Source organism: Triticum urartu, chromosome 6, assembly GCF_003073215.2.
Source record: "Triticum urartu cultivar G1812 chromosome 6, Tu2.1, whole genome shotgun sequence".
Classification (NCBI taxonomy): domain Eukaryota; kingdom Viridiplantae; phylum Streptophyta; class Magnoliopsida; order Poales; family Poaceae; genus Triticum; species Triticum urartu.
The window spans coordinates 52,427,762-52,445,791 of NC_053027.1; positions in this window are offsets into that span (position 1 = coordinate 52,427,762).

Sequence of the window (18,030 nt, forward strand, 5' to 3'; positions counted from 1 at the left end):
AAGCTCGGTGACAATGTGCGGCTCCCAGCCCATCAATGCCACGGGGATGGGGCTGGCGCAGTCGGGGCAATGGGAGCCGGAACGGGAGCGGGGACAGGCGCGGCGTCTTCCCGCAAGGCTAGTTCAAGCTCGTCCCAAAGCACCTTATGTTCTTGAGACTCCGACTGCGTGTCTTCCTCAGGAAACTGCAAGACTAAGGGCAGACCATCGTGATGCAGCATGGCGTACGTTTAGGTCAGGCTGGTTGGAGGTAGACGACAGGAGAATCGGAGAGGAAGAGAGAAGATTGTAGCGATACCGGGTAGTACAGGGTTGATTTTAAACTGCGGCGCCGGCGACATTAAAAGTAGGAGCAGTTGGGACGAAGGTGGGCGGCGGAGCCTGGTCAAAGGGCTCGCCTCCCGGTGAGCCTGCACAGCCTTCTGCTCGCACGCCTCCCTGTCAGCTAGCGCAGCGGTCTGCTCGCACGCCTCCCGTCGAATCACACGCTTGCTCGGACGGCACCTGCCGATGAGAAGGGGGACTCGTGGCGGCACATAAACGCCCATGGTTTCAATAGTGAAAGCGTTCGCCTTAACGTGACAGGTCTTTGTTCCAAAATACCTTGGCTCTTCATTTGTGCAACTTGTCATAAGCAGCTTGTCTCAAATTGAAGAAAAAAAATTACGAAGTAATATTTGTGCCATATCATGTGAACATGCTCAGTTTCAAGAATTTATGGTCACTTTTGGATTTTCTGAAATTTAAGATCCAGGATTCGAAACAATATCATAACCTGCATCATGCAATAAATTTTCAAGCCATACATCTGTCCTGTTGTATTTATTAAGATTTCTTAAGAAAGGATTTGGTCAAACATTTTGATTAGTTAGACTTCAGACAAGTTATATATGCAGAGCAAAAGGATAATCCCTCCATACCAGTGCATTGCCTGATATACTAACTCTAGTACTAGGCACGAACAAACGGGCTCAATTCTGTGCTCATCCTGGTGTAGTAGTAGTAGTACTAGGCAATGCAGTTGACGGGTGACCTTGGCGAGCGGTGACCGAGGAAATTGAACCGTGCTCGACATGGTAGCTAACGTTGTCTAGTTACTAAAGCATCCCTCCGTTGTTCATCGGTAGTCATTATGGACCGGGGACATGAGGGGAATTTCCTAGGGTTGGAATTCTGGCCACCAGATATTTCGACTCGAAACGCGGAGGCTTGACTGGTTGGTGTTGCCTAATGTGCATACCACGCACGCCACTAGAAGAACACGAGCCTGGTTTTTATTTTTTTTATTTTTTTGGATCAACACGAGCCAAGGTCTGGCTGGTATGCCATTAGGACCTACCATTCGAGAATACGAAAGGAACCTTTTAAATTGCCGAACGAATCTATGTGTATTACATGCCCCTATTTTCCTTGCAAATACTAATCTCAATGTGGTAATTGATTTATGACGAGTTGTTGGATTAGAGTGAGTTTGTGATATAGTGATCTCAACGTGGATTTCACATTTCATGGTATCCCTGGTAAGTTTTTCAATGCAAATTCAAATTTAAAAGATGAAAAATATGGAGGTGAGAAAACTTTGTATGTATCAAGCATATGACCACACACACACACATACACACACACACACAGAGACACCCACACACGAACACAACAACAATCCAATAAGTATACTGCATCTATTTTTCCAAACCATGCATGTATGGCACGAATTAAAAAATACTCCTTCTGTTCCTAAATATTAGTCTTTTAGAGATTTCATCAAGCGACTACATAAGGAGCAAAATGAGTGAATCTACACTCTAAAATATGTCTATATACATCCGTATGTGCCAGTCCACTTGAAATCTCTAAAAAGACTAATATTTTGGAACGAAGGGAGTTAAATGTTAGACATGCATGGTCCTCAATTCAATATTTGAAACGAACATGAAACTGAAACATGAATATTAAGTCTAGTACTACAGTACATGGAAATGTTGTGTTTAATTAGGCAGAGCTATGATTGTCGGGGGTCACCCCCTCGACCTTAGATAAAATTGTGAAGCTCTGTTTAGGGTTGTTTAGATAATATTTGTCCCCACCCTCCCAACCACCGATTGGTTGTGCACCCCCACCCCTCCTCCCCAGGAGAATATCATGTGCCCCATACCTTAGATGGTATATGCCAATACGAGTTGCTTGGAGCTTGTAGATCCGAGATATATCAGCTCACATGATGTCTTAATATTTTTACAGGAAACCTTGATCAGTTTGAGAATTGCACACAATTTGTACAAAAACTACTCAGATGCCCTCGGATCCCATATCCAACGACCTCGAAGCTCGTATCACCGTAGCATCTAAGATGAAGGAGGTCATCATATTCTCCTGTATGTAAGAATATCATGTGCTACCACACCTTACATTCTTTGGTGATACAAGCTCTTCGGAGTCGTTGGATTTGTGACCCAACACCTCCTCGATGGTTCGAATGGTTTTTTGCAGAAATGCCCCCAAAGAGTTCGGCCACTCCTTACAAGCACAAAGACTGCTCAGATGCCATTGGATCTCAGATCAAACAACCTCGAAGCTCGTATCACCATAGTATCCAAGCTGCGAGAGCACCTTATGTTTTCTCGCATGGGAGAATATGAGGTGCTCCCGCACCGTAGATTCTATGTTGATACGAGTTCACGGAGATCTAATGGCCCACAGTAGGAGGTTTGAATATTTTTGCAATATACGACTGAGAGAGTTTGGGAATTGCGCAGAAAGTACAAGCACTACGCATGTGCCATCTGATCACTGATCATAGGACCTAGATGCTCATATCACCGTAGCGGGTAATTAAGCTATGGGGAGCACCTAATATGAGCAACGGGGAGCCGTTGGATCCAAGATGCAGAGGCACACACGAGGCCTGAATGTTTTATTTGAAAAAAACCCTTTGGAGAGTTTGGAAATTGCGCATAATTACAAAGACTACTCCCAAGACATTGGATCTCCCTTCCAACGATGTAAAAACTCACATCACCATAGCATCTAAGCTGCGGGGTGGATGTGATATTCTATGCCGCTGTCATTTTTGTTCGTAAACTTGCAAAATACGTGTAACTTGCACTAGTAGAAAAAGGACCTAATGTGAGACACATTAGTGCTGGTTTGATTTTAGCCCGGTACTAATGGTACCATTAGTGCCGGTTCGAACGGCTATGCATTAATGCCGGTTCGTGTTGAACCTTTAGTATCGGTTCGTGCCATGAACCGGTACTAAAGGGGTGATGGCAGGCTGGCGTCAGGCCGGGGCCCCACGATCACCTTTAGTACCGGTTTGTGTCACAAACCGGTACTAAAGGGCTAACCTTTAGTACCGGTTTGTGCCACGAACCGGTACTAAAGGGGTCTGACCTATAGTACCGGTTTGTGTCACAAACCGGCACTATAGGGCAATTTTCAAACTCTACCCCCCTCCCCGTGTGTCGCCCTTTCAGTTCTGAAAAAATCAAAAGAAAATGATAAAAACTTCAAAAAATAAAATCCTTCGAGAGGTAGTTATATTACTACATCTACTAGTTAGGAAAATTTGAAAACTTGAATTTGGACATGTTTTGCAAAAAGTGTAGGGAAAATGTAAAACGGCTATAACTTTTGCATACGATGTCGTAAAAAAACGTATAATATATCAAAAAATTCAGCACGAAAATCCGCATCCGGTGTTGACCGCCTACGGCCTGTTTGCAATTTTTTAGAATCCTCGAATTCCAAAACGAAAAAAAGATATGGTCAAATTTCAGTTTTTTTTAAAAAAATTGGTTAAATCTGGTCAAACTACTTATTCAAGAAGAATTAATGTTACTACATAATTATTCAAGAATATTAATGTTACTCAATAATTATTTCAATTTTTTAAATTTGGTCAAATCTGGTCAAACTATGGTCAAACTGTGGTCAAACTATGGTCAAACTTATTCAAGAAATATTAGTGTTACTAAATAATTACTGTTTTTTAGAATAATAGTTTCAAACTCAAACGGTGAAACGTGTGACCTAATGCTCAAGCTAAACTGCTAAGGATTAATAAGATTGACAGCTTACATTTGTCAGGAAAACAACAAGTGCAGACTTGGAACGTAGGGGTAATAGAACTCTGAAGTTAAGCGTGCTCAGGCTGGGGGAGTGAGAGGGTGGGTGACCGGCCGGGAAGTCAGGCGATTTGGAATGAGTGATCCACACTTGAGCAGTTAAGAGAGGTGATTAGAGACAAAATCATCAAATAATTCAGAAAAATTAAAAATAAAAAAAAATCAATTTTTTTTCCAAAATTTTCAAAAAAAAATTCAAAAAAACCTTTAGTACCGATTGGTGTTACCAACCGGTACTAAAGGTCCCCCATACCAGGGCGCGAGCTCACGCCACGTGGTGGCACTATAGCGCCGGTTCGTGCCGAACCGGTATTAAAGGGGGGGCTTTAGTGCCCACCCTTTAGTGCCGGTTATGGAACCGGCACTAAAGGCCCTTACGAACCGGCGCTAAAGCTCCGTTTTCTACTAGTGTTGTGCCGTTACTTGTCTAACCGCGCAAAGTATTTGTTCAAAAAAAACATCCTACACTGAAATATCGGAACAACACACGGGGGTCCCACTTGTCATTAATTAAATTTGGACCTAAAACTAACAAATTTGAAAGACGAGATTCGAACTGGCAACCTGGACTACAAAGCGTAAGTCGATAGCCTGAAACAACAATAGTTGTTGGCTTTGTCCCATAACTTGATTTTATACAGTATTACGTTGAGTAGAGTAGAGGGAGTGCCTCGTCAACATGTGCATGACCGTTGACTCACTTACTGGTGGGTCCCAGGTCTGCGATCTCTCTCTTCTCTCCATCGTCTAACCTTTGCACGGGCACACAAGAAGTGTGGCGCTAGCTTGACGTGGTGTTATTACAACTTAAAAAATCTTGGAAAATAGAAGAATCGCGGCATTGCTCTGGTGTTTGAGTGCGGCATGATTTTTAATTTTTTGATTGACGGGAGCAGGCACGGCAGGATTTTTAATTTTTTGATTGACGGGAGCAGGCGCGGCAGGATTTTTAATTTTTTTATTGACGGGAGCAGGCGCGGCAGCAATTAGTCACGATGACTCCGCCTGTAAAACCCACTGCTCCCTGATGTGAGAAGTCGTCGACTGGTGTTTTACCATGGTTAAAACCAAAAGATTCCCCGCTCCTCGGCTGGCTCCCTCCACCTTCTCGTAGATTGCATTGCCTTTCAGCCGTTTCGCCCCCTACATCACCAACGTCATGCGCCTCATGAAGCAGAGGGACTTCGGTGCCCTCTTCATGGGCATGTCCATGTCTCGGCGCAACATGACCGTTGGATCAAACTCAGACGGTGCAGATCAGTCACTGTAGAACAAAGCATGTGGGTGTGTTTGGTTGCATTCTCATCTCAATATAGTTGTTTCCTCTTCGTGTATTTGTGTTAACCTACTAGCGTGGACTCATGCACCCTTCATGCACTCTGCCAAACACCCAAAAGTGGGTCGGGAAGGTAACTTTTGCTCCCATCCCGTGCACCCTTCATACACCCTGCCTAGCACTATTCGTGCTTCATATGGTTCATGTTTCATGGAGTACTGTAGCACCATACTCTCGATGCGCTGTAGACCTATTTCTGTTAACATCGATATCACCGTTCATTCTCGACTGGATAGTCAAAAAAGCGGTACTATGTTACTACATTACTCTTCATATAGTTGACATGCGCACACCATCATTTGTTGTCGTCATATCTTACTACACTAGCAACAAGATTATGTAGTACTAATGTATGAACCACTGCACATGCCTAGTAGTAGGAGCACTGTGTATGTTCAAGTGGCTACCGTGTTTCGCACTCCTCCGTCGTAAGAGTGGAAACGCTTGCTGTAATCATTTTTTCTTCAGAAAAACAATGGACACGCTCTACCATGCGGATCCTTCTCCAGCCATGCACTAAATTACTCACTTTCGCCGACATGTGGGACAGCCAGCATCGGGGTCCACTAGCCATGCACTAAATTACTCTGTAGTAGAGTGACGCTAGACTACCCCGATCGAAGCACCGCAGTAATGCCCAATGAGCCTTCAAATCACAAAACCCCCTCCTTTCCACCAGTAAGTGGGACGGATGAAGCAACCATCATTTCAGTCTTCTCTCTCAGCTTCCTCTCCACCCAACTCGCTTCTCCCTCATCTTGTTCTTCATTTATTCAAGAAAACCCCGACCTGCTTCTGCCATTGTTCTTCTGTCCCAAAGAAGGAAAGGTGAGCGCATCAATGGTGTTGATTCTGGCCAAGGCCCGGTCTTGCAACCCCGAGACTGATCCTATAACTCCCTCTCTTTTCTTCTTTTGGGTTTGTGATTATGGTTTCTTTTCTTTTATTTCTATTTGACAGTTTCTTGATGGACACTAGAGCACCGGCCGAAGTGATGTCTATGGCTCTGGCTAAAACCGTCGAGGCTCATGGTACGAAGAAGAGCAAGCACCCCGCTGAGACTACCACAGACAAGCTCAAAGCCATCGCCCTGTCCAAGCCCCCCTCTCCGGGATCCCTCATTAAGAAAGTCTAGGTAATATCTCTTCTTGATGATCTTTTTCTCGATCTTGATCGTGTTTTTTCATCTACCACGCAGTATTAGTACTAGTAGTACAACTTTCTGGGTGATCTTGCATGTGATTTTTGTGTGCCAAATGACGGTTCTAAATTTCTCTTTTGACAAAAACATGCGAGAGGTTGACACTGATTTCTTATAGATTACTTTCAACTACTCCCTCTGTCCCAAATTTCTTGTCTTAGATTTCTCTAGATACGGATGTATCTAATACTAAAATGTGACTTGATACATCCGTATCTAGACAAGTCTAAGACAAGAATTTTTGGACGGAGGGAGTACTTTATAAACATCAATGCTACCTTTGAAGAGGGTATATTTGCCTCAGTAACTTGTGTTATGGATACTGCAAGTAATCCCTCTGCTCTCATGCCTTTGAAGACATGTTCTAGTGTCTTTGTTCACTCATTTCTATGCGTATATGTAGTCATATATGGAGTATAAAATCGAAAATCATCTTATATATTTGAACGGAGGTAGTAATAAAATATGGTTTCTGTTTGAATTAGAACCAGTTCCGTGGTGGAGATGAAGTTCTCAAAGTCATGCCGTGTGAGCGGGAAGACCTGAGGATGAGTTCTACTGCTAAACTATCCAGCTGCTGTGTCCTTGTCTCCATGTGTCTTGAACTAGTGTTTTCCTGTAGCATTGTTGTCAAGCGTGTTCTCGAGGCTGTACTTGACCACAACAATTTCCTGGCTGTGCCTTCCATTACGAAGGGTGTGGTTCTTGTAAAGCTTCCCAACAAATCTAATGCGGCTTGTCTTCATGATCATGTTTATGAGTGGAAAGACCACTCTATTAGGTTCTCCAAGGTTGACGAGATGGTGATGGTGCATGTAGACATCTCTCACGAAGTCCATGGCCTAGTCAGTTATGTGGGGTTCATCCCGTAGGTCGGTGGCAAGAAATAGTCCGCATAGTTTAACTAATGCAACTTTGCTTGTCTGTAGTAAGTACTATTGTTTAGTACTCGATTTGTGTTTGTGAACCCTGTATTGTTTATTAGTACTGCCGCTTTTGTTGTGTGGTCAGTCCTGGGAATGGTCTATGTTAACGTCTCTCCACTCAATTCAGTCTGTATATTTTGAAGTATCCAGATCATCTTTTTTGTGAGGAAGGTTTATCAATTATGGTTACACTGCAATATCTATATGCATTGAAGGGTTTATCGCACCCACCAATATTTCCAGTCCCATGGATGTTCGACCCATACGAGTTGTCACGACCTTTGGACTATCCTATTTGTGGGAGTAGGCGGGGCCCCTGCATGCCACCCATAGTTGGACGATCAAGCTTCTGTTTAGTACTTCAACATAGTGATTTCCTGGTAAGGATTCACTCATGTCACATCAAGTAAGTCTTATTGATTTACTATCTAAATATTATTGATTTAATGTCATGTTTTCTTTCTTTTCTTGCAATTTTATGATGCAGGTTTTGCCATGTGACATTCATCACAGAATAAACCGTTTGGTTTGCTCTACGATGGCTATTTTTGCAGGTTTCACTTCTTATGTCGTGTCAGTATCGAAGGCACTGTCCATCACTTATATTTCTCGAAAAAATTGGATCAGTCTGTTGTCTGAGTACAAGCTGAATCCCTATGATGAACTGCAGTTTCGTCTAACGAAAATGCCACAATTAGTCCTTCTCGCATTTAAAAGAAATGAAGAAAAAAACTGGATCACGGTAACGAAGCCTAGTCAAGTTAGAAAGCTGATCATAGCAGACCAGACACGATCGCCATTGTCTCGCACATCGGTACCACTTTTAGCAACGGATCGAGCACTGTTAGTTGCTCTAGAACTGATAGCGGCATCAGCTCAGTCTGATCCAGCTGAGGATTGGGCACCGACCGCGTCTACGAATTAGGCTGATCAACCGGAGGATCGGGCATCGACACCGGCACCTGCTCTGACACCGACACCAACTCTACAAGGAGCACCATCTCTGGTAGCATCAGCGGCTTCGGCACCTGCACCAACACTTGCACTTGTATCTTCTCCAGCCCGTGCAGCGGCAACCGAACGAGCAGTTGCACCGGCAACAGACTGGGCTGCAGTTCACACTTCATATACCAAAGTCCTTACAAAAACCGACATGTCCACCTTCTTGGTAAGCATTGGCCGCCCAAGTGTTTCGCTCTTTTTTCTTTCCATGTTGTTTCACATGATTCACTGTGTTGATCTAGCTATTTGGGTATGTCTTCTTGTTTGCAAACAGAGAATTCCTAGAGCAACGAGGGAGTCGTTCAACAATCCGGGCGACATCGGCCAAGTTTCTCTTACCATGCGCAGCCTTGGTGTCAATGAACCTGCTCAATATACTGTAAGTACAAAGGATGGTCGCATGATGATTGATGCTAAAGTATAGTCAAGGTTCAAATCTAAATCATATCTTGCGGTAGGGGATGATCTCAAAATTGAACTTTCTCGGGAAGGAGAGCTGGTCCAAATCAACTTTGAAATTCTTCTATAGCAGCACGCAACTGCCGAACTAATCTATCCTATGAGAGATTTTGATTTAATAATCTGGCATGGTGAAACACGTGTCCTGTGTGTATAAGTAATACGACAGTATTATTTATCACATGGTATATCGTTGATATAATTGCAACTCTCATTGCTGGTTAGGAACTGTCGTTCGATTTCATTCCAATAGTTGTCGTGCTTTATTCAACTTTGTGTATTCGCCTTGCGACAACATCTAAAACCAGCGCCTTACCGACCGCTTGCAATATGAAAAGCGCTGAGGTAGAACACATGGGCCCCCAAACATGCAGGGTGGGCTGATAACCCACAAGTATAGGGGATCGCAACAGTTTTCGAGGGTAGAGTATTCAACCCAAGTTTATTGATTCGACACAAGGGGAGCCAAAGAATATTCTCAAGTATTAGCAGCTAAGTTGTCAATTAAACCACACCTATAAACTTAATATCTGCAGCAAAGTGTTTAGTAGCAAAGTAATATGATAGTAGTGGTAACGGTAGCAAAAGGTAATGATAGCAAAAGTAACGTTTTTGGTATTTTGTAGTGATGATAGCAATAACAACGGAAAAGTAAATAAGCGAAGAACAATATATGGAAAGCTCGTAGGCAATGGATCAGTGATAGAGAATTATGCCGGATGCGGTTCATCATGTAACAGTCATAACCTAGGGTGACACAGAACTAGCTTCAATTCATCAATGTAATGTAGGCATGTATTCCGAATATAGTCATACGTGCTTATGGAAAAGAACTTGCATGCCATCTTTTGTCCTACCCTCGCGTGGCAGGGGGTCCTAGCAGAAACTAAGGGATATTAAGGCCTCCTTTTAATAGAGTACCAGACCAAAGCATTAACACATAGTGAATACATGAACTCCTCAAACTACGGTCATCACCGGGAGTGGTCCCGATTATTGTCACTTTAGGGTTGCTAGATCATAACACATAGTAGGTGACTATAGACTTGCAAGATAGGATCAAGAACTCTCATATATTGATGAAAACATAATAGGTTCAGATCTGAAATCATGGCACTCGAGCCCTAGTGACAAGAATTAAGCATAGCAAAGTCATAGCAACATCAATCTCAGAACATAGTGGATACTAGGGATCAAACCCTAACAAAACTAACTCGATTACATGATAAATCTCATCCAACCCATCACCGTCCAGCAAACCTACGATGGAATTACTCATGCACGGCGGTGAGCATCATTAACTAGGTGATGGAGGAAGGTTGACGATGACGATGGCGATGGATTCCCCTCTCCGGAGCCCCGAACGGACTCCAGATCAGCCCTCCCGAGAGGTCTTTGTTGGGGAACGTAGTAATTTCAAAAAAATTCCTACGCACACTCAAGATCATGGTGATTCATAGCAACAAGAGGGGAGAGTGTGATCTACATACCCTTGTAGACCGACAGCGGAAGCGTTAGCACAACGCGGTTGATGTAGTCGTACATCTTCACGGCCCGACCGATCAAGCACCGAAACTATGGCACCTCCGAGTTTTAGCACATGTTCAGCTCGATGACGATCCCCGGACTCTGATCCAGCAAAGCGTCAGGGAAGATTTCCGTCAGCACGACGGCGTGGTGACGATCTTGATGTTCTATCGTCACAGGGCTTCGCCTAAGCACTACTACAATATTATCGAGGATTATGGTGGAAGGGGGCACCACACACGGCTAAGAAAACGATCACGTGGATCAACTTGTGTGTCTTTGGGGTGCCCCCTGCCCCCGTCTATAAAGGAGCAAGGGGGAGGCCGGCCGGCCCTTGTGGGCGCGCCAAGGAGGAGTAGGATTCCTACTCCTAGTTGGAGTAGGTTTCCACCTTTCCTAGTCCAACTAGGAGAAGGGGGGAAAGGGGGGAAGAGGGGAAGGAAGGAAGAGAGGGGCCGCGCCCCAAACCCCTTGTCCAATTCGGACTGGGCTTGGGAGGGGCGCGTGCCACCTCCTGGTCCTTCCCACTAACGCCCATTAAGGCCCATTGCTTCTTCCTCGTATTCCCGTAACTCCTCAGTACCTCCGAAATTACCCGAATCACTCGGAACCTTTCCGATGTACGAATATAGTCGGCCAATATATCGATTTTTACGTCTCGACCATTTCGAGACTCCTCGTCATGTCCCCGATCTCATCCGGGACTCCGAACTCCTTCGGTACATCAAAACTCATAAACTCATAATATAACTGTCATTGAAACCTTAAGCGTGCGGACCCTACGGGTTCGAGAACAATGTAGACATGACCGAGACACGTCTCCGGTCAATAACCAATAGCGGAACCAGGATGCTCATATTGGCTCCCACATATTCTATGAAGATCTTTATCGGTCAGACCGCATAACAACATACGTTGTTCCCTTTGTCATTGTTATGTTACTTGCACGAGATTCGATCGTCGGTATCTTAATACCTAGTTCAATCTCGTTATCGGCAAGTCTCTTTACTCGTTTCATAATACATCATCTTGCAACTAACTTATTAGTTGTAATTCTTGCAAGGCTTATGTGATGTGCATTACCGAGAGGGCCCAGAGATACCTCTCCGACAATCGGAGTGACAAATCCTAATCTCGAAATACGCCAACCCAACATTCACCTTTGGAGACACCTGTAGAGCTCCTTTATAATCACCCAGTTACGTTGTGACGTTTGGTAGCACACAAAGTGTTCCTCCGGTAAACGGGAGTTGCATAATCTCATAGTCATAGGAACATGTATAAGTCATGAAGAAAGCAATAGTAACATACTAAACGATCGTGTGCTAAGCTAATGGAATGGGTCATGTCAATCACATCATTCTTCTAATGATGTGATCCCGTTAATCAAATAACAACTCTTTTGTTCATGGTTAGGAAACATAACCATCTTCGATTAACGAGCTAGTCAAGTAGAGGCATACTAGTGACACTCTGTTTGTGTATGTATTCACACATGTATTATGTTTCCGGTTAATACAATTCTAGCATGAATAATAAACATTTATCATGATATAAGGAAATAAATAATAACTTTATTATTGCCTCTAGGGCATACTTCCTTCAGTCTCCCACTTGCACTAGAGTCAATAATCTAGTTCACATCGCCATGTGATTCAACACTAATAGTTCACATCACCATGTGATTAATACCCATAGTTCACATTGTCATGTGACCTATACCCAAAGGGTTTACTAGAGTCAGTAATCTAGTTCACATTGTTTATGTGATTAACACCCAAAGAGTACTAAGGTGTGATCATGTTTTTCTTGTGAGATAATTTTAGTCAACGGGTCTGTCACATACAGATCCGTAAGTATTTTTGCGAATTCTATGTCTACAATGGTATGCACGGAGCTACTCTAGCTAATTGCTCCCACTTTCAATATGTATCTAGATCGAGACTTAGAGTCATCCAGATCTGTGTCAAAACTTGCATCGACGTAACTTTTTATGAAAAACCTTTTTTTTCACCTCCATAATTGAGAAATATTTATTTATTCCACTAAGGATAATTTTGACCACTGTCCAGTGATCTACTCTTAGATCACTATTGTACTCCCTTGCTTAACACAGTGTAGGGTATACAATAGATCTGGTACACGGCATGGCATACTTTATAGAACCTATGGCTGAGGCATAGGGAATGACTTTCATTCTCTTTCTATCTTCTGCCGTGGTCGGGTTTTGAGTCTTACTCAATTGCACACCTTGTAACACAGCCAAGAACTCTTTCTTTGACTGTTCCAATTTTTGAACTACTTCAAAATATTGAAAAAAAAACTTATCAAGCATCTTGATCTATCTCTATAGATCTTGATGCTTAACATGTAAGCAGCTTCATCGAGGTTTTCTTTGAAAAAATCCTTTCAAACACTCCTTTATACTTTGCAGAATAATTCTACATTATTTCCGATCAACAATATGTCATACACATATTCTTATCAGAAATGCTGTAGTGCTCCCACTCACTTTCTTGTAAATACAAGCTTCACCGCAAGTCTGTATAAAACTATATGCTTTGATCAACTTATCAAAGCGTATATTCCAACTCCGAGATGCTTGCACCAGTCCATAGATGGATCGCTGGAGCTTGCATATTTTGTTAGCACCTTTAGGATTGACAAAACCTTCTGGTTGCATCGTATACAACTCTTCTTTAAATCCATTAAGGAATCTAGTTTCGTTTATCCATTTGCCAGATTTCATAAAAATGCGGCAATTGCTAACATGATTTGGACAGACTTAAGCATCGCTACGAGTGAGAAAATTTCATCATAGTCAACACCTTGAACTTTGTCAAAAAGCTTTTTCGACAAGTCTAGCTTTGTAGATAGTAACACTACCATCAGCGTCCATCTTCCTCTTGAAGATCCATTTATTTTCTATGGCTTGCCGATCGTCGGGCAAATCCATCAAAGTCCATACTTTGTTCTCATACATGGATCATATCTCAGATTTCATGGCCTCAAACCATTTCGCGGAATCTGGGCTCATCATCGCTTCCTCATAGTTCGCAAGTTCGTCATGGTCTAGTAAAATGACTTCCAGAACAGGATTACCGTACCACTCTGGTGCGGATCTCACTCTGGTTTACCTACGAGATTCGATAGTAACTTGATCTGAAGTTACATGATCATCATCATTAGCTTCCTCACTAATTGGTGTAGTAGTCACAAGAGCAGATTTCTGTGATGAACTAATTTCCAATAATGGAGAAGGTACAATTACCTTATCAAGTTTTCTATTTTCCTCCTACTCACTTCTTTCGAGAGAAACTCCTTCTCTAGAAAGTTTCCGAATTTAGCAACAAAAGTCTTGCCTTCGGATCTGTGATAGAAGGTGTATCCAATAGTTTCCTTTGGATATCCTATGAAGACGCACTTCTCCGATTTAGGTTTGAGCTTATCAAGTTGAAACTTTTTCACATAAGCATTGCAACCTCAAACTTTAAGAAATGACAGCTTAGGTTTCTTGCTAAACCATAGTTCATACGGTGTCATCTCAAACGGATTTAGATGGTGCCCTATTTAACGTGAATGTAGTTGTCTCTAATGTATAACCCCAAAACAATAGCGACAAATCTATAAGAGACATCATAGATCGCACCATATCAAATAAAGTACGATTACGACGTTCGAACACACCATTACACTGTGGTGTTCCAGGTGGCGTGAGTAGTGAAACTATTTCACATTGTTTTAACTGAAGACCAAACTCGTAATTCAAATACTCTTCTCCACGATCAGATCATAGAAACTTTATTTTCTTGTTACGATGATTTTCCACTTCACTCTGAAATTCTTTGAACTTTTCAAATGTTTCAGACTTATGTTTCATCAAGTAGATATACTCACATCTGCTCAAATTATCTGTGAAGAACATAAAATAATGATACCTGTCGCGAGCCTCAATATTCATCGGACCACATACATCAGTATGTATGATTTCCAACAAATGTGTTGCTCGCTCCATTGTTCCGAAGAACGGAGTCTTAGTCATCTTGCCCATGAGGCATGGTTCGCAAGCATCAACTGATTCATAATCAAGTGATTCCAAAAGCCCATCAGCATGGATTTTCTTCATGCACTTTACACCAATATGACCTAAACGGCAGTGCCACAAATAAGTTTGCACTATCATTATTAACTTTGCATCTTTTGGTTTCAATATTATGTTTATGTGTATCACTACGATCGAGATCCAACGAACTATTTTCATTGGGTGTGTAACCATATAAGGTTTTATTCAAGTAAACAGAACAACAATTTATTCTCTTACTTAAATGAATAACCGTATTACAATAAACATGATCAAATCATATTCATGCTCAACGCTAACACCAAATAACACTTATTTAGGTTCAACACTAATCCCGAAGGTGTAGGGAGTGTGCGATGATGATCATATCAATCTTGGAACTACTTCCAACACACATCGTCACTTCACCCTTAACTAGTTTCTGTTCATTCTGCAACTCCCGTTTCGAGTTACTACTCTTAGCAATTGAACCAGTATCAAATACCGAGGGGTTGCTACGAACACTAGTAAAATACACATTAATAATCTGTATATCAAATATACCTTTGTTCACTTTGCCATCCTTCTTATCCGCCAAATACTTGGGGCAGTTCCCCTTCCAGTGACCAGTCCCTTTTGCAGTAGAAGCACTTAGTCTCAGGCTTAGGACCAGACTTGGGCTTCTTCACTTGAGAAGCAACCTGCTTACCGTTCTTCTTGAAGTTCCCCTTCTTCCCTTTGCCCTTTTATTGAAACTAGTGGTCTTGTCAACCATCAACACTTGATGTTTTTCTTGATTTCTACCTTCGTTGATTTCAGCATCACGAAGAGCTTGGGAGTTGTTTCCGTTATCCCTTGCATATTATAGTTCATCACGAAATTCTACTAACTTGGTGATGGTGACTAGAGAAGTCTGTCAATCACTATCTTATCTGGAAGATTAACTCCCACTTGATTCAAGCGATTGTAGTACCCAGACAATCTGAGCACATGCTCACTAGTTGAGCGATTCTCCTCCATCTTTTAGCTATAGAACTTGTTGGATACTTCATATCTCTCAATTCGGGTATTTGCTTGAAATATTAACTTCAACTCCTGGAACATCTCATATGGTCCATGACGTTCAAAACGTGTTTGAAGTCCCGATTCTAAGCCATTAAGCATGGTGCACTAAACTATCAAGTAGTCATCATATTGAGCTAGCCAAACATTCATAACGTCTGCATCTGCTCCTGCAATAGGTCTGTCACCTAGCGGTGCATCAAGGACATAATTCTTCCGTGCAGCAATGAGGATAAACCTCAGATCACGGATCCAATCCGCATCATTGCTACTAACCTCTTTCAACACAATTTTCTCTAGGAACATATCAAAATAAACATAGGGAAGCAACAACGCGAGCTATTGATCTACAACATAATTTGCAAAATACTACCAGTACTAAGTTCATGATAAATTTAAGTTCAATTTAATCATATTACTTAAGAACTCCCACTTAGATAGATATCCCTCTAATCCTCTAAGTGATCATGTGATCCAAATCAACTAAACCATGTCCGATCATCACGTGAGATGGAGTAGTTTCATTGGTGAACATCACTATGTTGATCATATCTACTATATGATTCACGCTCGACCTTTCGGTCTCCGTGTTCCGAGGCCATATCTGTATATGCTTGGCTCATCAAGTATAACCTGAGTATTCTGCGTGTGCAACTGTTTTGCACCCGTTGTATTTGAACGTAGAGCCTATCACACCCAATCATCACGTGGTGTCTCAGCACGAAGAACTTTCGCAACGGTGCATACTCAGGGAGAACACTTCTTGATAATTAGTGAGAGATCATCTTAAAATGCTACCGTCAATCAAAGCAAGATAAGATGCATAAATGATAAACATCACATGCAATCAATATAAGTGATATGATATGGCCATCATCATCTTGTGCTTGTGATCTCCATCTTCGAAGCACCGTCGTGATCACCATCGTCACCGGCGCGACACCTTGATCACCATCGTAGCATCGTTGTCGTCTCGCCAATCTTATGCTTCCACGACTATCGCCACCGCTTAGTGATAAAGTAAAGCATTACAGCGCAATTGCATTGCATACAATAAAGCGACAACCATATGGCTCCTGCCAGTTGCCGATAACTTGGTTACAAAACATGATCATCTCTTACAATAAAATTTAGCATCATGTCTTGACCATATCACATCACAACATGCCCTGCAAAAACAAGTTAGACGTCCTCTACTTTGTTGTTGCAAGTTTTACGTGGCTGCTACGGGCTTAAGCAAGAACCAATCTTACCTACGTATCAAAACCACAACGATAGTTTGTCAAGTTGGTGTTGTTTTAACCTTTGCAAGGACCGGGCATAGCCACACTCGGTTCAACTAAAGTTGGAGAAACTGTCACCCGCTAGCCACCTTTGTGCAAAGCACGTCGGGAGAACCGGTCTCGCGTAAGCGTACGCGTAATGTCGGTCCGGGCCGCTTCGTCTAACAATACCGCTGAACCGAAGTATGACATGCTGGTAAGCAGTATGACTTATATCGCCCATAACTCACTTGTGTTCTACTCGTGCATATAACATCAACACATAAAACCTAGGCTCGGATGCCACTGTTGGGGAACGTAGTAATTTCAAAAAATTTCCTACGCACACTCAAGATCATGGTGATGCATAGCAACGAGAGGGGAGAGTGTGATCTACGTACCCTTGTAGACTGACAGCGGAAGCGTTAGCACAACGCGGTTGATGTAGTCGTACGTCTTCACGGCCCGACCGATCAAGCACCGAAACTACGGCACCTCCGAGTTTTAGCACACGTTCAGCTCGATGACGATCCCCGGACTCCGATCCAGCAAAGCATCGGGGAAGAGTTCCGTCAGCACGACGGCGTGGTGACGATCTTGATGTTCTATCATCGCAGGGCTTCGCCTAAGCACCGCTACAATATTATCGAGGATTATGGTGGAAGGGCGCACCGCACACGGCTAAGAAAACGATCACGTGGATCAACTTGTGTGTCTTTGGGGTGCCCCCTGCCCCCGTATATAAAGGAGCAAGGGGGAGGCCGTCCGGCCCTTGTGGGCGCGCCAAGGAGGAGTAGGATTCCTACTCCTAGTTGGAGTAGGTTTCCACCTTTCCTAGTCCAACTAGGAGAAGGGGGGGAAGGGGGGAAGAGGGGAAGGAAGGGAGAGAGGGGCTGCGCCCCAAACCCCTTGTCCAATTCAGACTGGGCTTGGGAGGGGCGCGCGCCACCTCCTGGTCCTTCCCACTAAGGCCCATTAAGGCCCATTACTTCTTCCTCGTATTCCCGTAACTCCCTGGTACCTCCGGAAATACCCGAATCACTCGGAATCTTTCCGATGTCCGAATATAGT